The sequence below is a fragment of the Aulonocara stuartgranti genome (assembly GCF_965226115.1).
Source record: "Aulonocara stuartgranti genome assembly, chromosome: 23".
Classification (NCBI taxonomy): Eukaryota; Metazoa; Chordata; class Actinopteri; order Cichliformes; family Cichlidae; genus Aulonocara; species Aulonocara stuartgranti.
In genome coordinates, this window is record NC_138958.1 from 33,027,161 (window position 1) to 33,051,001 (window position 23,841).

Sequence of the window (23,841 nt, forward strand, 5' to 3'; positions counted from 1 at the left end):
ATTAGACCATGTAATTTTAAAATCTGTGTTTTTCTCAACACATGACAAAATAGTGAACTTAGAAAATATACACAAATTGTGAAATTGCACCTCTTTAAAATGCAGCTCAATTAAACCTAGCTCCAAGAATAATTTTCACCGACAGTTCTGAGATAAGCTGCATGTTATTCTTGGATGCGGTTGTAGGACCGGCTTTAAAATCGCATGACAAAAATATCATACACATTAAAAAAAAACTGTATCACCAACGTAGCCTGGACAACATTTGCTAGTTAGATGAAGTCAGCTATCTCATTGTAGCATATTTATATGCATATTTATAATCATACGGTTCTTGGAGTGAGTGCATACACTCATGAAGTTTAGTAACTTCAGGTCACTGCAACAAGCCCAGGTACAGTTTACCGACGGATGGGTGCAGGACCTTGAAATGCACCGTGTAGAAAGAAAGACCATCGTACGTATCATAAGTTTACCAGTCTCACAAATTGTCGTCATAAATACACATTCCTTAACCGTTTATTAATAGGACCTTTGAGCTCAAGGGTAATTAATTAGTAGTGGAAATAATTTCTGGTACCCATCACAGAAATGTAGCAGTGACAACAATATTGTATGCTGTAATCGTACTGGGCAATTAGTGATACAAAAACCCTGTTTTATCCTGTGAATAAAAGTATATGTTTTTGTCAGTGTACCATAATAACAGAAGCGAAACGCAATATTGTGTCAGGACAATTCACTATTTATGCACAATAAATAAAGGAGCATAGCGCGACAATTTCTGTTCAGCGCCAGACTTGCTTGTAACCTATATCACCAATTATGTAATGAAAATGACGTATTAAGTACTAAAAAACACTGACCTTCGTGTAAATGCTTGGAGCAGACTAACCTGTGAGCTGGAGTGTTCTGGGATGTTATATTTGATCTTTGAATGGCTGCAATCCAGGCCGTCTTTGTTACTTCGGAAACATGGCTTGAACAATTTCTCTTCAACGACGTAATCCGATAACAACCGATCTCTTTACCCGTCGGCTTCCCGTGGCTGTCATGCGACCGGCTATTGCAGTTAATAATACAACGGCTTCTTGACATTTTTGTGTTTCTTTTTATCGCTGTGTGACTGATTTCAATTGAAAGCCTGCGTGCGCTAGTACCGCTTGCCACGAGTTCCCAGAATCCTTTGCGGTTCTACCCGTGAATGACGTCACATTTTCAATCTCTATATAATATGCATGTTAAATTTTATATTTGGGGTAAAATATCAAGTCTTTTCAAGTAAACCGGTTCAAGTCCAATTCAAGTCCCAAGTCATTGGTGTAAAAGTCCAAGTCAAGTCACAAGTCTTAGAACATTTTTTCAAGTCAAGTCTAAAGTCATAAAATTAATGACTCGAGTCTGACTCGAGTCCAAGTCATGTGACTCGAGTCCACACCTCTGAAAGTAACACATCATCCGCATAAAGGCTGATTTTATGTTTCACGTTCTTGCATTTTATGCCCGTAATTACTGAATTCTGTCTAATTGCTGCTGCTAGTGGTTCAATAAAAATTGCAAACAGTGAAGGGGAGAGTGGGCATCCCTGCCTGGTGCCCCTCAGGAGACAGAAGCTGGAGGATGTTTGGTCATTTGTTTTGACACAAGCTGTTGGGGAATTGTATAATATTTTTAACCAGTTAATGAAAGAGGATCCAAAACCAAATTTGTGTAAAGTTGCAAATAGAAATTTCCAGTTAACTCTGTCAAATGCTTTTTCTGCATCTAAAGAAAATATTGTAGTTTCAAGGTTTTTACTGTATGAGTAGTCTATCAAATTAAGTGATCTACGTGTATTTGTTGATGAGTGCCTACCTTTTATGAAACCAGTTTGGTCAGGATGAATTAAGAGGGGGGTTATTTTCTCCAGTCTCTTTGAGAGAGCTTTGCAGATTATTTTAAGGCCTACATTTATAGGGGATATTGGACGATAGCTTGAGAGATATACAGGGTCTTTGTCTGGTTTTACCAGGAGATTAATGTTTGCAGAATTCATATTTGATGGAAGTCACAGTTCTGTAGTAAGATGTGAGTCACAGCTTGAGGCGTGCTTGTAAATACATTCACATAATAAAGCAGCAGGACACACACACACACACACACACACACACACACACACACACACACACACACACACACACTACTCCGAGGGAGATGAAATACACAGGTAGCTCAGACTAAATCTAATTTCTGCCTGACTCTGCACACTGAGCCTGTCTGCCTACACCTGACATTAAACAGCTATAAACTCTGTGGAGTGGAGAACAAATATATAGCTTATAGGGCTGGGCCATATTATACCGTTCACGGTAATACCGGTATAATGTTAGGCAACGATAGGAAAATGAAATATCGCGATAGAATGGGAGTAAAACGCGCATGCGCAGTGCCTTTGTTTTCATACGCACATGGCCGATTGTTGAGTGAAACAGATGAACCAGAATTGGTTTGTAAAAATGGTGCAACTTCCGTGATGTGGAACTGGTTTGGTGTTTGTCCGTCAGATACACAACAAAGCACATTTTTTTGCAGAACATGCAAGCGGGCCGTCGTTATTGTCGTATTTGTCGGACTAAGATGCTCTTAAATCTGGGAGTAATCTGGGTCCTAAACTCCGTATGCTTCAGGTCAAACAACACTGCAGCATCACTTAGAGTTAAAAACTGTCTAAATTCTTTCATCTTTAATAAAACGATCAGCATTGCTGCTTTACCAGGTGTAACTATAAAGTTTAACTTCCAGGCATCCATGAAAACAAAAGTTATTACATTTAACGGAGTTAGAAGTTAGCAGGAAGCTAGCGGAAGTTAGCTCGCTAGTTTCGCTAGTTACCTAAGCATGATATTGCATGTTCTGACTGAGAGATTTCTGAAAAAAATCAAACGTACAGCTCTGCTATCACTTCCAACATAAATGAAGACAGGAAACTAAACAGCAGTGACGTTTGTAGGGTTACTGAAGTTGGGCTAGCTGGTATATAATGATGTGCTACGTGATCGCTAGCGACACAGCTATGTTAGCATAACATAAACAGTGAAGCTGGAGGACGAACACTAACACTTTTCCACTTATAAAAGTTAACGTGAAGGTTCTTCATGGTTAGAGACAAATGCAATCGCATGGCAGGATGCTGTAAACGGACCAAACTTCAGTCAGGAGAACAACTGAGATAATCCATCCACAATACGAGGTTAGTCATTAATATACTGCAACAACATGGGAATAGAGCAGCTGCCAGAGAATTCAACATTAATGAATCAATGGTACAGAAGTGGAGGAAGCAAGAAGAATGAGTTTAATAAAGTTTGATTTATCTGACTGCTTTGTTTCGCTTAATGTGCCTTATAATCCTGTGCACCTTATGGTCCGAAAAATACGTACTGCACACTGCAGTTTAATGTTGCAAGGCACCTCTTTTTAACTTCAGTGGATATTATACATGGTTATGCTCAGGATGTGTCAGCCCATTTCTACTGGAAATGCCTTTTGGTTAAACTTTCAGCAAGGAATTTGCATTTGCACTGTTACATTTTTATAAAGCTTTAATGTACATAAAAACCAGCTTCTTGTTTAAGTGAAAATAAATGGAAGGTTGTCTTTTTGCGCTAGTAATGTTGTGGAGTTGTATTTTGTCTCGCATCAATTATATCGTCGGTTATATCGTTATCGCAAATTTTCAAATATATATCGTGATAAATATTTTTGGCCATATCGCCCTGGGCCCTGTGCTTCGTACGTCGCTTACTACATCCAAGATCAAATGAAACATCCAAGACCAAATCATCGCGCTAACTCTGAGCTCGCTATTCCGGTTCCCCGAACACACCTGTTGTTGACGATTAGTATAGCTGGATGAAGTAATGTGAGATCACTGGGTGGCCCAACAGGGGCTACGCATCGATAGTAGAAACATTGATCGGCAACCCTTTGATTGGTCGGCGAAAATGTCGAAGGAGCGCGCTCGGTATTTTTCGGCAGCAGAGCAAGAACTCTTGAGTGAGGGATTTCAGGAGTTTCAGAGTTTAATTAAAACGCAAGGGAACACTGCAAAGGCTGCAAAAGCAAGGAGAGAGGGCTGGCAGAAAGTTGCTGACAAATCAAACTCGTAAGTAATTCAATAATAACAATAATAATGGAGTGGATTTATATAGCGCTTTTCAAGGCACCCAAAGCGCTTTACAATGCCACTATTCATTCACTCTCACATTCACACACTGGTGGAGGCAGCTACGGTTGTAGCCACAGCTGCCCTGGGGCAGACTGACAGAAGCCAGGCTGCCATATTGCGCCATCGGCCCCTCTGGCCAACACCAGTAGGCGGTAGGGTAGATTTATCATATCACACCATATTATCCAATATTATATTACATTATATTATATTATAATATGTTATATTATATCCCCTTTCACATTAGAGCCACAACAGGACCCACTAGAACATGGGAACAAGTAAAAGTGAAATATAAGAATATTCTACAGAATGGTAATATTTATCACTTATACTGCTTTTCGTCTCTTGGAAAGAGACCCTGAAATAATCTGTTTGTTTGTTTATAACAGCAACCAAGAAAAGGGCAGAGCAAAAAAAGACAGGTGGTGGTCCTGCACCCCCTCGTCAACAAGTTGGTTAAGTGAATAATACCCTCACGGGAAAATCGATATCTCTCTATGAGCACACTGTCGCGCTGAGCTAAAGGATCCTGTCTGTCCCGCAATATACGCTGAATTCTGAGGACTCTCCTTATCAATCTTGCACCTTCCGCAATGGGTTGCTCGCGTAAACGGACAGGATATGACTGCGGCAGACTTCCCAAATCCACCTTCGCTTTTATAGCCGTGGTCTCTCATCTTGATTACACGAAGTAATTTACAATTACTACTCTGAAATATGAATTACATCTGTAATAATCACATACATGTAATAGAATGTTAATAGTACATTTCCCTTTTTTAGGGAATGACCTGTATGTATCTGTGTGACATCAATAAAAGGATCAAGTGCTGCATTATCTTTAGTTACATTGATGTTATTTATTTATGGTGAAACAGTGGTGGAATATCGGTTGCTTTCGTATAAATGAAGCGGACATACCTGCGTGGCCGCGATCTAATCCTGTTTACATAAAGTAAACCTGCTCCCCAGCAGGCTTACGCTTACGGCTCTGTTGCTATGACAGCAAGTCCCGGATGGGCTTCGGGGAACCGAACGATCCAGGATCACGCGAAATCGTCAACAATCTAATCCAGCTAACTCACTTAGCGCGGTACGAAGAACAGGCCCCAGCTCTAATATCTGGCATAAAGCTAACACAGCATTTCATAAAAACAACATCAGACCAACATTCAAACATGGTGGTGGAAGTGTGATGGTCTGGGGCTCCTTTGCTGCTTTAGCACCTGAACGACGTATTCAGTTACTCTGCACGTTTGGACAACTTTTGTTGTCTCATATTAAAATTAGGTGACAAATATGCTAAAAACTAAGAAATGAAGATGGGGGTAAATACCGTTTTCCACCACTCTATCCTAGGTTCAGTCCAAGAATAACAACGTGACGCTGAAAATAAACACAATAGCTAGATTTTCATCTAAATTTCAGTTTACAAAGAGCACTCTTTGTCTGCTGTCTAAAGGATAAACAAAGAAAATGATCTTTGAGCTATGTTACAATGCCAAAGTCCTTTTAGTTAAATTACATACATGTGTTCACTGAAGCCGGTAATAATCAGATCTTGCCATGCTGCCAGCTTTTATTGGATGTGATGGGAAAGGGGCAGCTACGCAGCACTGTGTAGCTGGTGGCTGACAGCAGATGTCTCGTGGCCACAGAGGAACTCTGCTCTCAGATGAAAGTATGTTCTTGGGCTGTTTACGCAAGGTTGTTTGTTTCCATTCCCACTAATGTCTGCTGGGTGTTTATATTCTATGTATGTGCTCAGGTTGTTGTACCTGTTAGGTTATATTAGACTGGAGTGTATATAATCTTTCTACCATTTATTTTTCAGAGTTTAGTTGATGGGTTTGAGTCACTTAATTGAACGATATGTTTTCACAAAGTGCACAAAAGGGCCTTGTGAGAGTCTATACCCTTCATGCTTGATTGCAGTGATATAATATAGCCCCTACTCTTTTCCCACTGCTTGCTGCGGGTGTTTTCGAGGGCAAACAGACAAGCCGGCAGCTCAGCAGGGGTCTTGGATTACTGTGAAGAATCTGTCGGGTTGCCTCCCTCTTTAAGAGAAGGGATTCAGCTTTTTTTGCATGCACTGAAGCAGGAAATAATCGATCAGCTTTTAACCCGGCTGATCCTTCCCGTGCCTGCACTCAGACTGAACCTGGACCACGCTCTCATTTAACCCAATTAATCCCTCTTGAAGCTGCGTGCCCTCACTGTTAAGAGGATTAAACCAGGTATTGGAAATGCACCTGCGACATGTCCAGCTCACTTAGCGCACATCATTCAGTAGATGTAGTCTGCAGGAGAGCACTAGGTTGGACCACTTAACCAAGGTTGGCAAGCTGTTGGCTGAGCCACCAGAATAAAGTTTTTTTGGTTTTATAGTTGCTTTTGATTTGGAGAAAACCTTTTTTTAATACTTTTAGGTAGAAATTAAGAGTAGTTAGAGTAATTTTGAAAAAAATTCCTAGTATTTACACCTCTGAGTGTTAGCCACTAGTAGCCTCGGGTAATGCCTGTTTTCCTACAGAAAATGTTCCTGTGATCATAAACTGTATATAAAAGACAAATATAGCCACTGTGACTTCATCCATTGCTTTCTGAAGTCTCAACATTAACATTTTGGTTGCTGCCATGCTGGTTAAAGCCAGAGGTTGACCATATGGCCTGATTTAGACTTCTCTGAGGAATCTTTGTTGAGCCTATGATGTAACCAGCAAGTGGCTGATGTCATTGCAGGCATTTATGCGTGTGCTGGTGCATTGTGTTAATTACCATGAGGTTGTGTCCTGGTGTTTTATATGCGGTGCTAGCCATGATAAAGACCAATATAATGCTGGGACTAATTTTCTTTCTGGGTTCCCACTCCTTGTTGTGGTAAGTTTTCCTCAGGGGCAAACATATTTATCCCTCAAGTTTTTCCACATCTTTGTATATTCAGTTATATCCATTCCGATAGTTTCAGCAATCTCCCTCCAGGAACCTGCAGACATTGATGCTATGATTTTTATTCCTGTATTGTAATAGTTGCAGACTACGTCAACCCAACGTGTAGTTACATTTCTACATTCCTTCAAGGCACTGTTGCAGATCTTTTCCTGTTAGAAGGGAGTTCTTTTACTACACTGTTGCCAAGTGTTTGCAAATAGGGGATTTTTGGCTCATTGGAGTTCTCGCTCTTATAAGGTTGATCTTATAATATACAGGCCCCCTTGAGATGACTGTTGTATAGATTTAACATAGATTTTGACAACTACACGTAATAAAACAGATGTTTTGGCTATTTAGTTTGGTTTTTGGGTCTCTATAGTAGCCATAATGTGGAAACTGCATTTTGCTGTTTTTCCTAACACAAGTCCTGAATCGCTTTGGGTTTTTTGTACAGATTAGGCAAATGGGATGTAACATTTTGAGCTTTAAAAGTGCTTTTAGTCAAACTGTATTGAGTTTGGGCTACACCAAGCTAGCTGTTTCCACCTGATACTGTCTTTATAGTAAGCTACTCAGCTGGTGACTCCAGCATTAGCTTCTATAGGCATGACGAGTATCTCGTCTTAGACTCAGCAAGAAAGAGGGTGGGTTTATTTAAAATGTTAAACTGCTCCTTTCAAAAGTTGTGTTGACTTGTCATTTTAAAACTTTACCCAAGATCGATACTTTGATGTACTACTTGTTACTCAAATCCCTGCTTGTTGAGAAGAGCTCTGGGATTTTTCTTTTTACCTGTTAAGTCTGGCCAGTAAATATACTGGAAAGAACTGGTATTGATCTGTTGGAGGCAGAAATTACATCAAAAATTGGGGCTTATGGAAACCCTACTTCTTCTATGTGAGTCCATGACAGAATACTGCATGCATGGGTAATGCAGCAGGCTGGCAAGACTGCAGAGAGCCAGTTGAGGGAGGATTTGTCATCATGTGAGGATGATTCAGACATTTAAAAATGATTTACAGGATTAGCATATCCAGATATGCAGTTTTGCAGTCCTCAAAGTATTTTTAGGGATCAATGACAGTCAGACAAGGATGCATTCACACAGTCACAGATGTGCCGACACCATTCTCCTTCGAAATGGGTCACACTAGATGTTTAGAGTGTATTTTTGGAACCAGAAATGTGTGTGTGTGTGTGTGTGTGTGTGTGTGTGTGTGTGTGTGTGTGTGTGTGTGTGGTCCCCATTAAGTGTTAGATAGGGAGTGTAGTTTGTGCACTAAACCTGGCTAAGTGACTCCTCTGCCTGGAATTTTGAATGTGGAATAACAGGGAGACAGTTTGTTCAGTTTCTCATCACCTTCAAGCCGACTGGAGCCATAAATCAGCCATAAATCTTTGTGTTTGCGCTCCAAGCCACTGCTCAGAGTTTCAGTGCAGGTTTCGATCTAGAAACTTTTGCAGCTTCAGACTAGGGCTTGTCAACGTGGAAACAGTCTTATCACAAAAATTCTCATATCAGTTGATAATCGATCCATCAATATATGCTATGGTTTGCATAATTCCCCTATATATATATATATATATATATATATATTTATATATATTAGGGGTGCAACGATACACAAAATTCACGGTTCGGTTTCACGGATACTTTGGTTTCACGGTGCGGTATTTTTTCGATACAAAAAAAATTGTTCATGCCTTTTTAATTTGTCATTTATTAAAATTATAAATATATATTTTAACTCAAAAGTACAGTTTTTAAATTTAATGTTGCTGAAACAACAAAGGGATAAAATAATAAATCTATCTGATCGAGAAATCACTCATCTTTGGAAAAGAGAGTTTATTACAGAGAAATGTCTCTTTCCAAAATAAAAGCTATACTATACGCTTCTTCTGGGCTATATTCTCAGCAGCATATTAAACATATCAGGTCCCCATAAGGAGAATCATGTGCTAACGGCTGTCTAAATGACTCGGGTAAAGTTTGTAGCATGCGTGCTTGTTGTTTTTGTCTGCTTCCAGTAGGATGCTGTCGGAGTAAATGTGCAGTCATATTCATTGTGTTCCCACTAGTGCTGTCAGCGTTAATCTCATTGAAATGACGTTAACGCCGCAACACGGCAATTCTTCGTTCACGAGCTACCGCAGATCGCCCTGTGCCTGGGGCTGGACGACCAACACGTTAACGAGCTAACTGCGCTAACACCTAGTTCCCACCAATGTAACTGAGTATTGCGTGACACATCCAACATACTGTTTTACTTTAGTCCATGATGCGCTTACCTTCAGGGTCATACGTAACATGAAAACCAAAATAGTTCCAAGGCTGCACTGTCGAGCGCAGATCCACTGAGCGCTCAACACAGACAGCATCGTCAGAAGGAAAGTTGATAAAATAAATGAAAAATTTAGTATTGTTCGATACATATGCATACTATATATATATATATATATATATATATATAGATATAGATATATTAGGGGTGTAACGATATTCGTATCGATATTGAACCGTTCGATACAGTGCTTTCGGTTCGGTACGCATATGTATCGAACAATACAACATTTGTAATTTATTTTATCAACTTTCCTTCTGACGATGCTGTCTGTGTGGAGCGCTCAGTGAATCTGCGTTTGACTACTCCGCTGAGGCTGCACTGTCGAGCGCAGATCCACTGAGCGCTCCACACAGACAGCATAGTCAGAAGGAAGAGCACAGGGCAAGCTAGCGAGACAGAAGTTAAGCTCTCCTTGCAACATGGACCTCCCCCACTCTCATTCAGATCTGGCGTTTGGAATTATTTTGGTTTTCATGTGACGTATGACCCTGAAGGTAAGCGAGTCATGGACTAAAGTAAAACAGTATGTTGGATGTGCCATGCAATGCTCAATTACATGGGTGGGAACTAGTGTGTTAGCGCAGTTAGCTCGTTAACGTGTTGGCCGTCTAGCCCCATGCACGGGGCGATCGGCGGTAGCTCGTTAACGGAGATTTGCCGTGTTGTGGCGTTAAGGTCATTTCAACGAGATTAACCTGAAAGCACTAGTGGGAACACAACGAATATGACTGCACATTTACGCCGACATCATCCTAGTGCAAAGACAAAAACAACAAGCATGCTACTAACTTTAGCCGAGTCATTTAGACAGCTGTTAGCACATGATTCTCCTTATGCTGCTGAGAATATAGCCCAGAAGAAGCGGATAGTATAGCTTTTATTTTGGAAAGAGACATTTCTCTGTAATAAACTCTCTTTTCCAAAGATGAGTGATTCCTCAATCAGATACAGCGCTCGCAAAATCGCTAGCCCGACGTCCTGGGCCTAGCGATTTTTTTCAGACGGGCTACCCTGCCCGTCGGGCTATTGTAGGAAGGAAAAATATATGTCAATGCTTTTGCATTCTTTCAGAAATGTAGCTGGGTAATTATGTCATTGGCATCGGTGAGCCACTGTCAATATGTGACATATTGAAATTGCGTTTGAATTTGCGCTTGTTTTTTTGCTTTCACTTTGCAATCGTGCGAACTGTGTATAGAGAGCGACAGCACTGATCTGTGAGTGATGATAATTTGTGCACCAATTCCTCTGACATCGTCTTATTAATCGTTAGCTTACTATGCAAACATGACAAGTGAAATCTCCCGCAGCAAGCTTAAACATGTGAGAGGTTGATCGCGCAGAGAATCGCTGAGCTTATGTGAGTCCGTGTGTAAAAGCAGCAGGATTTATATTTGACTACGATGACCTGGATGACTGAGAACCTTCACAGACAGATATATATTTTAGTTCTGCTGAGCCAAATAAGACAGGTCAGGGTGAAGAAGTGACAGCCAAAGAAAAGCTTACCACAAAACGGAGAAGTTATGACAAATGAGACTATAAGGCAAAAAGAAAGTGCAGCTTTATGGCTTCATGGACAAAATAATTTCTGTGGCTGCAATATGACGAGCTAAATAACCAGGGCTGCACATAAGTGGTCCGCAGGTGCGCATTCGCTGTCAAAATAAAAAACACGCACAAGGGTTAGGGTTAAATTTAAAAACTGTACTTTTGAGTTAAAATATATATTTATAATTTTAATAAATGACAAATTAAAAAGGCATGAACAGTTTTTTTGTATCGAAAAAATATCGAACCGTGACACCGAACATCCAAGAATACATTGGGAAGATGGCCCCAACTGACCGAGTGCTCAGTGAATACCTCAGGCAGCAGAAACCCAAGAAAGAGGAGGGAGACGAGGAACCATCATGGAAGGACAGGCCCCTGCACGGTATGTACCACCGGCAGATAGAGGAGGTGGCTGATATCCAGAAATCCTACCAGTGGCTGGACAAAGCTGGACTGAAAGACAGCACAGAGGCACTAATCATGGCAGCACAAGAACAAGCTCTGAGCACAAGATCCATAGAGGCTGGGGTCTATCACACCAGGCAAGACCCCAGGTGCAGGCTGTGTAAAGATGCCCCAGAGACAATCCAGCACATAACAGCAGGGTGCAAGATGCTAGCAGGCAAGGCATACATGGAACGCCATAACCAAGTGGCCGGCATAGTGTACAGGAACATCTGTGCCGAGTATAACCTGGAAGTCCCGAGGTCAAAATGGGAGATGCCCCCAAGGGTGGTGGAGAATGACCGAGCTAAGATCCTGTGGGACTTCCAGATACAGACGGACAAAATGGTGGTGGCTAACCAACCGGACATAGTGGTGGTAGACAAACAGAAGAAGACGGCCGTAGTGATCGATGTAGCGGTTCCGAATGACAGCAATATCAGGAAGAAGGAACACGAGAAGCTGGAGAAATACCAAGGGCTCAGAGAAGAGCTCGAGAGGATGTGGAGGGTGAAGGTAACGGTGGTCCCCGTGGTAATCTGAGCACTAGGTGCGGTGACTCCCAAGCTAGGCGAGTGGCTCCAGCAGATCCCGGGAACAACATCGGAGATCTCTGTCCAGAAGAGCGCAGTCCTGGGAACAGCTAAGATACTGCGCAGGACCCTCAAGCTCCCAGGCCTCTGGTAGAGGACCCGAGCTTGAAGGATAAAACCGCCCGCAGGGGCGTGCTGGGTGTTTGTTTATGGCATTGTCTTAGATGATGCTTGGTGTTACAGTTTGTCCCCCACCAAGTTCGGTAACACTGTTGCTCGAGTTCATTAACATTTTCTGTTGTCAGTTTTTCTTTGAACCCTCTCGCACTCCTAACATGTGTGTGTGACTGCAGTACCTCAAACGTTAGTGCATGTGCTGCTGCCAGCAACTCCTCCTACGCTCCGTGCATCAACCTAACGTGATGTGGCTTCTGTTTTATTCCAACCACCTAATTGGTTTGGTGTCTGTCAAAATATGGATGGATTGAGTTCTACTGACTTTATATTGACCATGTCTCATACTTCAATTGAGGGGAAGTAATTTTGAAGTTAGTGTCTTTATTGTTTAATAAAACCATTCCAGGACACAGCTAGGATATGGTATGGAAGCCTGGATGGATGCAATTATTCAGAATCAAAAATATTTCTCATGGTTCACCATAACCAAAGCACCACATCACTTGTTATGTTATTTGAGGCTGGTGTCACATTAATATCAGCCAAGAGTTAATATAAGCTATTAGAGCAGGGCGATATGGCCAAAAATATTTATCACGATATATATTTGAAAATTTGCGATAACGATATAACCAACGATATAATTGATGCGAGACAAAATACAACTCCACAACATTACTAGCGCAAAAAGACAACCTTCCATTTATTTTCACTTAAACAAGAAGCTGGTTTTTATGTACATTAAAGCTTTATAAAAATGTAACAGTGCAAATGCAAATTCCTTGCTGAAAGTTTAACCAAAAGGCATTTCCAGTAGAAATGGGCTGACACATCCTGAGCATAACCATGTATAATATCCACTGAAGTTAAAAAGAGGTGCTTTGCAACATTAAACTGCAGTGTGCAGTACGTATTTTTCGGACCATAAGGTGCACAGGATTATAAGGCACATTAAGCGAAACAAAGCAGTCAGATAAATCAAACTTTATTAAACTCATTCTTCTTGCTTCCTCCACTTCTGTACCATTGATTCATTAATGTTGAATTCTCTGGCAGCTGCTCTATTCCCATGTTGTTGCAGTATATTAATGACTAACCTCGTATTGTGGATGGATTATCTCAGTTGTTCTCCTGACTGAAGTTTGGTCCGTTTACAGCATCCTGCCATGCGATTGCATTTGTCTCTAACCATGAAGAACCTTCACGTTAACTTTTATAAGTGGAAAAGTGTTAGTGTTCGTCCTCCAGCTTCACTGTTTATGTTATGCTAACATAGCTGTATCGCTAGCGATCACGTAGCACATCATTATATACCAGCTAGCCCAACTTCAGTAACCCTACAAACGTCACTGCTGTTTAGTTTCCTGTCTTCATTTATGTTGGAAGTGATAGCAGAGCTGTACGTTTGATTTTTTTCAGAAATCTCTCAGTCAGAACATGCAATATCATGCTTAGGTAACTAGCGAAACTAGCGAGCTAACTTCCGCTAGCTTCCTGCTAACTTCTAACTCCGTTAAATGTAATAACTTTTGTTTTCATGGATGCCTGGAAGTTAAACTTTATAGTTACACCTGGTAAAGCAGCAATGCTGATCGTTTTATTAAAGATGAAAGAATTTAGACAGTTTTTAACTCTAAGTGATGCTGCAGTGTTGTTTGACCTGAAGCATACGGAGTTTAGGACCCAGATTACTCCCAGATTTAAGAGCATCTTAGTCCGACAAATACGACAATAACGACGGCCCGCTTGCATGTTCTGCAAAAAAATGTGCTTTGTTGTGTATCTGACGGACAAACACCAAACCAGTTCCACATCACGGAAGTTGCACCATTTTTACAAACCAATTCTGGTTCATCTGTTTCACTCAACAATCGGCCATGTGCGTATGAAAACAAAGGCACTGCGCATGCGCGTTTTACTCCCATTCTATCGCGATATTTCATTTTCCTATCGTTGCCTAACATTATACCGGTATTACCGTGAACGGTATAATATGGCCCAGCCCTACCAGATATAATGAAAAATTTATAACATTACAAAAAGTTCAGCTTTTTTTTTCAAATCAATCAAATAACCCTTTCCAAATTTCTCATCCATTTCTTTATATTGTGCTTTCTGGGAGCTTTTAGTCTACTTCACTTTGTCAGACAGGTTCTAATTAAGTGATTTCTTGATTCAACAGGTCTGGCAGTAAACAGGCCTGGGTGTGGCTTGTGAAATTGAACTCAGCTTCCCAAAAACTGTGGTTAATATTAATAAGCAAAGCAATTACACAGGACCAGCTAGGCTTGGATAGCTTTTTTTCCTTTAATAAATGAAATCATCATTTATTCACTCTGGTTATATTTATCAAATATTAAAATTAGTTTGATTACGTGAAACATACATGAAAAAAAAGAATAAGAGAAATCAAGAAGAGGACAAGTGAGACCACCCAGTTTTTAAGCGAGGGTTCTTCTGACTGGCTATGGTTTGAAAACTGTGATTTCAACAGCACATGGGTGAAGCTGTTGATTCACAACCAGAGCTGCGTGCCAGAGGCGATCATATCAGGGATAGCTGCTCTAACCGACATCGTACAGATCCAAGAGAAGACAAAAAATGTACAAAACAGTCTGAAGCCTGAGCTTTTGTTGCATTAGGATTCACGTTTTATGAACATAACATGGTAAAGGTATGCTGACTAATAAGGGGAAGCATAATAGATTCACTTTAAAAAAAATGCATAGTATGTATTTTAATGAGAATGTTGTGGTTTGGAAGGCTAAGATAACTTCCAGGGAAAGTACTACAATGAATATGTAATAGTTATAATAGCAGACGTGCAACACGAGCCACAGTGAATATCTTCCAGCCATTGTAAGACGATGCTTATGGACTGATGGACGTTTGTTCGTGGTGCAACAAATCTAAAATCCAGAATGCAAACTGTGACTCAAAACATCTGGAATACTGTCTGCATCTTGCTCTGTAGCAGGCATGCCATCGTTAATGTCCGGTTAAATTATGCTAGTCTGCTGAAAGATGTAATATTTAAAGATGTAATTTATTTTTTGTATATGATAAAATTATCAGTGGTAAAAAGACTGATGATCTTCCAGATGAAGATCATCAGCTGTACTAATAATTTCATAGTGATCTGAAATAAGGTGAAATAAATGGAACTCTCTTAGCTTTAATATGTCATAAACTGGTAGGATCATAAGAAAAGAGGAGTAGACTGATTATAGCAATGAAGTAAGTAAACTATACAAACATGTTACGTGTTAATTCTCATACAAATGCCATCACATATCCTGTGCCTTTTCACAAACTAGAGTTCACTTAGAATAGAACTAAGGGTCCCCGAAAAGGTCATTTTCAGTCTGGGTGTCTAGTCCTGAGCAGACCTGACTGACAGCTTCACAGCAACCAGCCTGAAAGAAAAATATGTGATGTTTTAATACATCAAATTGGAAGCACTTAGTAGTTACAGCTGCATCTTGAGGGGATTAACAATTATTTGTGAGACTGACATTTGTGAAGCTGTTTACGGAAACTCCAGGAAGCACACAGCTCACTCACAACCTACCAAATTACTGGTCCCATAGCACACAATGAACTTTTACAGCAACAGACGAAGAGACATGCAGCCTGTACAGAACCTGTTGTTTTCATGCGGGCCGAAGTCACTGAACCAACAAGGTGATTTGCTGCAAGCTGATTTCCTCCTAAACCACGAAGGCATGCTCATTATACGAGTAGGAGCCAAGTTAGAGGCAGAAATGGCACTTTCCAGTGTTGAACAGCAAATTAGGCATTTAATGAAGCAGCCAAGATTATCTATCGTGTTTTCATTCAAAACCTCCTTTCAGGCAGCCTGCTTATCCGTTCTTCCCCTTTACAGAGCAGGAGTGCAAAGCTCTGTGGATCATTCACACCCAGCGCTGATTAATCCTGAAATCCCACAGCCTTTTATGGCAAATCTTTGATTCCTGCACTGTTTCAACCCTAATTTTATACTCAGTAACACTCACTTTGCTTTAAAACAACAAAACCCAACTGAACCACAAGTTTAAAAGGTCGAATGTTCCCGGCATATTGGTTGAAATGATTAGGGCCAAATCTGTAGTGAACATCTCATCTCTGAGTGATGCAGGTTTGAGGAAATATACTCAGGATGCACAGAAGTATTGACCAAGTATCAGTATTTGATGCGGGTAGAGAGGTATTTACTGATAACAGAGGTTTATGTGTTGCTCCTCATCAATGTTGTGCTTGATAAAGGTCAAAAAAATGATGTGATGACGCGCTGACAGACTTTCTAACAGGTGGATGAACATCTCCATCAGCCCAGACTGTCACAATTTGTGCATCCCTATAAGACGTTATTAAGAGCTAATTATGTATGAGCCCCGTGTTTAATCAGTTCTTCAGCATGTGATGGCCTTAGTGCTAAACTGGGGATTATCACTTAGTTATAAAATAACTGGATAACCTGACTTTTGACATAATCTCTACACAAAGATGTTTTTGTCATTCATTACAATACAAATTAGCATGCTCAGTTGCTCCCCAACATCAGCACGCAGCTCATTCCTTCTCCCTCGCCGCCCTGCTCCATAGCCACAAGGCCCTCGCAGCACTGCCTCTATTACCACCATGATAAAACATCTCCCTTCGCTGTAATAAGACCCAAGCAGCTCCCAGTTCAAAGTACCGACTTCACTTCACTTGGAGAGAAGGCAGCTCAATGACGGCTGCAGTCATGAGGCGTGCCGGGACACGAGGGAAGCATGTCGCAGTGGAAGTCTGGCCCCGGTCACAAGCTCACTGTGTTGTCATCTATGACTGAGCAAATGAGGGCCATTAATTCTGTGGAATTCAATCAACATCCCCAAGTGTCATGAAAGTGAAGCCCAGAGAAAACCACTGAGATGAAAACAGAGCCAGAGAACCAGCAGCAGACACTTACAGACTCCACGAGCATTTCATATTTGGAATCTGAGGATTTCTGACTTCACACTTTTTCAACGTGCACATTTCGCGCTGCTGCAGAGTGGCAGGCTCACTGACACCGACTCCACACCTTATGCTTGATTCACAGCTGGCCTTTACCTGTTGCAGTTTTGTGACGGTGTTACTAGGCAACCGCAATGAGCTGGTCCTCGGTGGTCAGTCAATAAACTGACTTCTGATGAACGCAATAGCTACAGTCAGATTATCTAGTTGATATGAAGCTCCTGGTTTATACAATAGGGCTGGGCAATATGCCCTCAAACAAAATCGTGATTAATGGAACATTTTACAGATTGGTGGTATTAGCTTTCGATTCACTTTTGACTCTATTCAATTCAATTTTATTTATACAACACCAAATCACAACATCAGTTGCCTCAAGGCGCTTTATATTGTAAGGTAGACCCTACAATCATACATACAGAGAAAGGTCCAACAATCATATGACCCCCTATGAGCAAGCACTTCGGCGACAGTGGGAAGAAAAAACTTCCTTTCAACAGGAAGAAACCTCCAGCAGAACCAGGCTCAGGGAGGGGCGGGGCCATCTGCCGTGACCAGTTGGGGTGAGAGAAGGAAGACATGATAAAGACATGCTGTGGGAATGAATGAAGTGCCCAATCCTACTTTAAAAGAATTTTTAAAAACTATTTACATCTTGAATTACACAAATTAGCTACTGGCAACTGCTCCCTCCTTTTTAACAGGAAGCAGCCCTTTTAAAAAAAAATTCTGTTTTCAAAGTGCTTCCCTACATTAATATGCCAGTCAAAAAAAAAAAAGTTTCAATAGGTTATGAAGGAGTAGTGAACTTCTTCGTTTTATCCTGTCAAAGCAAAATAATTCCCATTATGCAGAATGAAAATCAGATGTTCTGCTAATCTTCGGAAACGCAAGCCTCACTGATGTGAGACTTTAAATATATCCAATTTAGGATCCTCTTCAACCCCATTTTGTCTCACACTTTAAAGAAGCTGTTGTAAACGAGAACAGTCACTACAAAAGGCGTTTCTGTTTACACTTCATCTGGTTACCTGTGTATCTGACGTTGCTCCAGGACAATCGTTTAAACTGATCAGTTACCTCTTTGTGATGTCATGGCTTTGTAAGACAAGGGGGAAAAAAGACCACACATATGAGAGGTTTGCCTTCAGGGCTTTCAGTCAGCAAGATAAGCAAGATAAGCTTTTCAAAACATGGTTATCATTGCGAAAGGGACTAATTTGACACAAACCATAAGCTTTCCCCAAAACTCACCGAGTCGTTTAGAGGTCTCATAAATAACTACAGTATTTTCTTTGGTTTGTTTTCTTCCAGGCAGAATAGTGACAATAAGTCTCAAAATGTCACTATGAATTATTAACTACATTTTAAATATTTTATTATTTCAACCACTGGACATGTGAAAATGCCAGCATACTTTAAAAAAAATCATTTCACAATCATTATTGTTGTACTAAAAGCAGTAGAAAAGTAAAAAGAATTTTAAAAAAATCACTCCACCTTCACATGAACGACATAAATTAACATGATTACACAAATCTTATTTTTCTTAGAGAAAGCCCTGTTTCCTCTATGATTCTACTTGAACAGCTCGTGTAACTATTTAAATAGAAGCTATTCAGCACATCACATTATACTGCAGCAGTGCATGTAAAGTGGCTGAGCCTCTTGTTTATCAGAACCACCCCAGCAATGTAAGGAATTCTGCAGAGCTCACTGATTTCTAACCAGCTAATGCAATGCCTAGAGTTCATGGTTATTTTACAGAAGTAATTCTGATGTCAAGCTTAAGAATTAGGTCCAAATATGCTGTATACACAGACGCACTGTCAAACACACATTTTACATATGACAGACAGACCATTGATAAGCTTTGAGGAAACCAGAGACACTGTTCTAGAGCAGGAAATGAAAAAGAATCCATGTGCACTGTGAATATAAAGTCCTTATGATGATGAGGGTCTTACATAATTTATGGAGAGGAAGCTGTTGTCACAATGTAATGTCGGTCAGGGATCTCACTGCATCACTCATGCAGCTTTTATTTAGACAGATTTCAGAAACTGTGTGAAAACATCAGCCTTTATATGACTGACTGTAATTATATATAAAACTTTTTTATTAAGGCTAACCAAGTGGTTAGTCGTTTAACAAGTACTTCAGCAAGTCTAAGTGCCACAAATCTGTTGTTCTGCTCCGTTTTGTATCATTTATTACAGTTTGCAGTCTTTGGCTCATAGTAATGAGCTTTCTTTTTTTTTTTTTTTTTATTACAGCAGCTGATAATTAGATGCTACCCTGTCTAAACTAACATGGCAAAGGATGGCCTGGTGTGTTTCACTGGAAATTAAAGTTTCTGTCAATCACACACTGGCCTGTAGACAGAGCAGGCAACCACTGATGATGAAAGCAGCTCAACAGAAACCATTACAGGTTATTAATTAGAAGTCACCTAACTTGCACGTGCCACATAAGCACCTGCTTAACTTAATTTAGACTTTTTTTCCCCTCGTGGAGTATTTTAGCAAGTCACACACGAAAGCAAAAGCTACCTAGCCTAAGCCTACACGAGGGAAAGTGATACCATTTAGCTAAACAGAAGTCATGTTTCGGTTTGGTGGAGCTGCTGAGCAAGGTTACCCGCCCAACCTCTACCTGTGACCCGGCACGCAGGCGGACCTATAGTGGCAGGAAACTCCCCGGTTTTACCGTGGCCTCGGACGCCCCCCTCTTGCTCTCCCTAACCTCTGTAGCCCATATTTACGACGAGCTGAATACCCAAAGCGTGCTGCAGTGGTCACAGGCGGGCGAACTGGGTGTTTTTCGGTTTACTGGTTGCTTTTCGAGGCTTGAGGTGTCATTATGTATCCGTCCGCGACAACTCTGCCGCCGCAGGTTACAGTTAACAGCTGAGCTGCGGTGCACCAGCCGGGGTTATGCGGATCCAGCCATCCGTATGAAACATAGTTCACTTTTCTCTCTCTCTCAGTAGCTCTGGGAGTTTGTGTTTGAGAGAGCGACAGTAATAAATATGTATATCTACTCGATCCGAGACGATTAGAAACTCCAAACTGCGGCCAAATATGAACAAATACGGGTAACTTTCCGAGTGTGGATTTGTGCGTGGGTCTGACCGCAGTTTAAGGGTATTGAAATTAAGTTAAAAATATTTCCTTTCATACAGGTAGGAAAAAAGCAAGGGCGTGTTCCCAAGTCTTTCTCTAAAAACACACATTCAGCGGATAACTGCCTTTGTTGTCTGTATGGAAAAACAGGTAGGCACGCTAACACACATTTTTGTAGGCGACTGGAATCAAGACAGGACGTTATAGGCTATAAGACTGAGCTTCACACACTGCTGAGCCCGCACACTAACATCTGCAGAACACACATGGCCGACACAATCTCAGGTGTAATTAAATCATAACTCACCCTTTATCGCTGGGGATATCATTCCCGTGGTTGATAATTTATCCAGAGGTTATAAAATAGTTTGCCACACAGCACACGGTAAGCTACAGTAGGAAGCAGCCCTTGGTAACCGTAGGAATCACCCTGGCAGTCAGGAATTTCACAGGGGGCAGTGCTTCTCGGCGTGAGGGGGTGCAGTGCGGATACATGGCGCTAGGGGGGTGTCTTTGCCCCCAGTTTGCCACTGCAAAGATCACAGAAACACCGAATTAAAGTGAACCTGCTGCATAAGCCGTTTAATAATATATAAGATATGAAGGACCAGAAGAGTCGAAATAAAGCATTCGATAACGAACTGTGCAATAAAAAATGCCTTAGTAAATTCCTGGATAAGTAATGAAATGTTTCACCCACTGAAAACTGCGGTGTCCAGAGGGACTTAATGTTTGTAGAAAAAAAAAGTGTTGTTAGCTGTTGAAATGGTCAGTAAAGCTGATGAAAACAGAAGGTTCTTGGAATATATGTGAAAATGACAACTTTCACACATGTTAGTTACATAACTGATGACAGATCATCCTCCTGAAATTCTTGTTTCCATTTTCTATTATTCTGTTTGGGATTAATTGGAAGTATAAAAACTAAGCATCACTTTACAGTGAATAATGAATCATTTTTAAAATGTGTAGTCATATTGGATTTTACAGCACAATGGATTAAAATCACCATTGTTTAACAAAGTGTAAAACACTTTATTGAGCATAAAGTGTAGAAAAGACTAAATGTAATGGGAACACATTATGCCAAAAACTTAAAAATGATCATTTACTCGTAGTCTTTGTTGCAGACTTTGTGTTGCCTTTTCCCATTTCTTGCTTTGGTCAACCACTGCTGTAGAAAGGAACCGATTTCTGGCTGATCTTGATGAGTGGTTCTTGCTGTTTTTCTCTTTCTCTGGAGTTGTTTCACAGAGTTGCTAAACACTGAGGTTTTTCTCCTTGTCAGGATTATAGTGCTGTGTGATACTGTGAATTTCAATATCCATCCAGTACCAAGTAAATACAGAGCAAGTATTGCCAATACTAATAATGATACTTTTACTTTAAAAAATACTTAATGATAAATAGCTAATACAACAAGACACACCTTTTCAGCTGTTCATTAATAATTGGAGATAGTTCTGCCCACTTCTACAGGATTAAGCCATCACAGGATTAAGCTTGTAGGTAAGCCAAAGTGGTATAAAAGATCTAAGGAAATACTCAAATACATCCTTCCAGAGCTGCTGATGAATTCTAAAAAAGAAACCGTTTCTCACAGAGACTTACAGTCCTGGTTGTTGCCAGACACAAAAACAAAAGAGAGACTTATAGCAAAATGGACCCTTAAAGAATATCTCATTCTTCAAAAAAACATATACTTTTCCACAAACAGTTGGACACAGAATGCAGTACTTTGAAAAGTGATTTGAGTGGCACAATGGTGCAGTGGTTAGCTCTGTCAGCTCACAGCATGTGGGTCCTATATTCAAATTCACCAGCCCTGCGGGATCTCTATGGATTCTCTCCAGGTACTCCAGCTTCTCCCCACAGTGCAAACACATGCATGTTAGGTTAACTGCTCATTCTATATTAGCCATAGATGCAAAGGTGGAAATAGCTGTCCATCTCAGTGGGTTAAACATGTGACAGACTGGAATCTTGTCCAGCCACCTCTTGTGCTATGACATCTGGGAGAGTCTCCAGCTATCTTGGAATCCTGCATCGGATAAAAAGAAGAAAATGGATGTCAAGTTGAAAATTGTACAAAGTTTAGACTGAGAAAATGTATTCAGATCTTTTCACCTTTTTTATGATAGAAACAGTTATAATGTGAGAGGAAAATAGAAGAGAGCAGGTGGAAGGCAACAAACGGTCCAGAGCAGATTCAGTCACCAGTCGCTGCATGAACCTTGTGGCGTATGCGTCGTCTCCTTAACCTGGTGAGATAAACAAAACCCTGGTAAGGCAGTCTAAGATGATCTGAGCTTTGTCACATGGAGCATTTTACTGCTGGTAGCACCCATCAGAAGATAGGTACAGTGTGATCATAAAGCGATCAGCAACAATACCCAGGAAGTCTCTGGCATTTAAACAACACTCAGTAATAAGGGGCCCAAAGTGTGCCAAAAAACTATGCCCCAAACTGTTACATCACCAGCTTCAGTCTGGACCGTTGATATTAGGCAGGTTGCATCTATGCTTTCATGTTCAGCTTTCAGATTTTGACCCTACCGTCCAGATGTTGCAGTAAAAATCGAGATTCATCAGACCAGGCAACATTTCTAAAAATTGTTTACTGTTCCATTTAGAAGAGACTTTTCAAATATTAGCTGACAGGAGGGGCAGCAGCACGGTCTTTTGCTGCTGTAACCCATCTGCTTTGGTTTGACACCTTGTGTGTTCATAGATGCTCTTTTTCACTTTCTTGCTTGGTTGTAAGAAGTGCTTATTTGAGCTACTTTTGTCTTCTTTATCAGCATGAAGTAATCTGGCCATTGTCGCATCTCCTGCATCAGTAAGGTATTCTCATCCACTCACGGGAGACTTTCTTTTTTTCAGACCAGTCTCTTTAAACCCTAGAGATGATTGTGTGGGAAATCCCAAGAGATTAGTACATTCTGAAATACTCAGATTAGCTTATCTGAAGCCTGTAAACATGGCAGACTCAAAGTGACTTAAATCACCTTTCTTCTCCAATCCATTGCTCGGTTATACCTTTAGCAGGCTGTCTTGACATGTCTACACACCTAAATGCATTGAGCTGCTATGTGATTTGTTGATTAGCTGTTTGGCTTTTAAAAATAGTTGAAAAGTTGTACTTTAACTGTGAGTGTAGGATTTTAGCTCTTCAGTAGTCCTTGCCTTGGTCTTTGTATGCAGAGATTTCTCTCATTTAAAACAAAACATCTTAAAAATAATAGCGCTGCTTATTGAATACACAAATACTGTGCAAATAACATGAGAAACTAATTTAGAACATTTGTAAGGAAAATAATTTTAAATGACTTAACTATTTGTACAGTTAGTCCATCCATCCATCCACAGTGGTAGTAATAGAGAGAGAACCTCTACACTGTGACAGTTTCCTGTGAGCAAGTGTTTAGTGACAGTGGGGAGCAAGAACTTACTTTAAACAGGAAGAGACCTGGCAGTTTTTCATAGTGCTGAACTTCTTATCTCTGTTTCTT

At 40.6% G+C, this 23,841-nt stretch overlaps 1 protein-coding gene across 2 annotated transcripts in view; it reads right to left on the bottom strand.

The window, feature by feature from the left end:
• Window positions 1-20,812, bottom strand: part of LOC309699716 (vang-like protein 1) — a 69,563-nt gene extending 48,751 nt beyond the window's left edge. For both annotated transcript variants that reach the window (XM_082522861.1, XM_082522860.1), the window contains exon 1: window positions 20,637-20,812. The gene's annotated coding sequence lies outside the window, so the exon portion shown is untranslated. The remainder of the gene's footprint in view (window positions 1-20,636) is intronic.
• Between the last annotated feature and the right edge of the window lie 3,029 nt (window positions 20,813-23,841).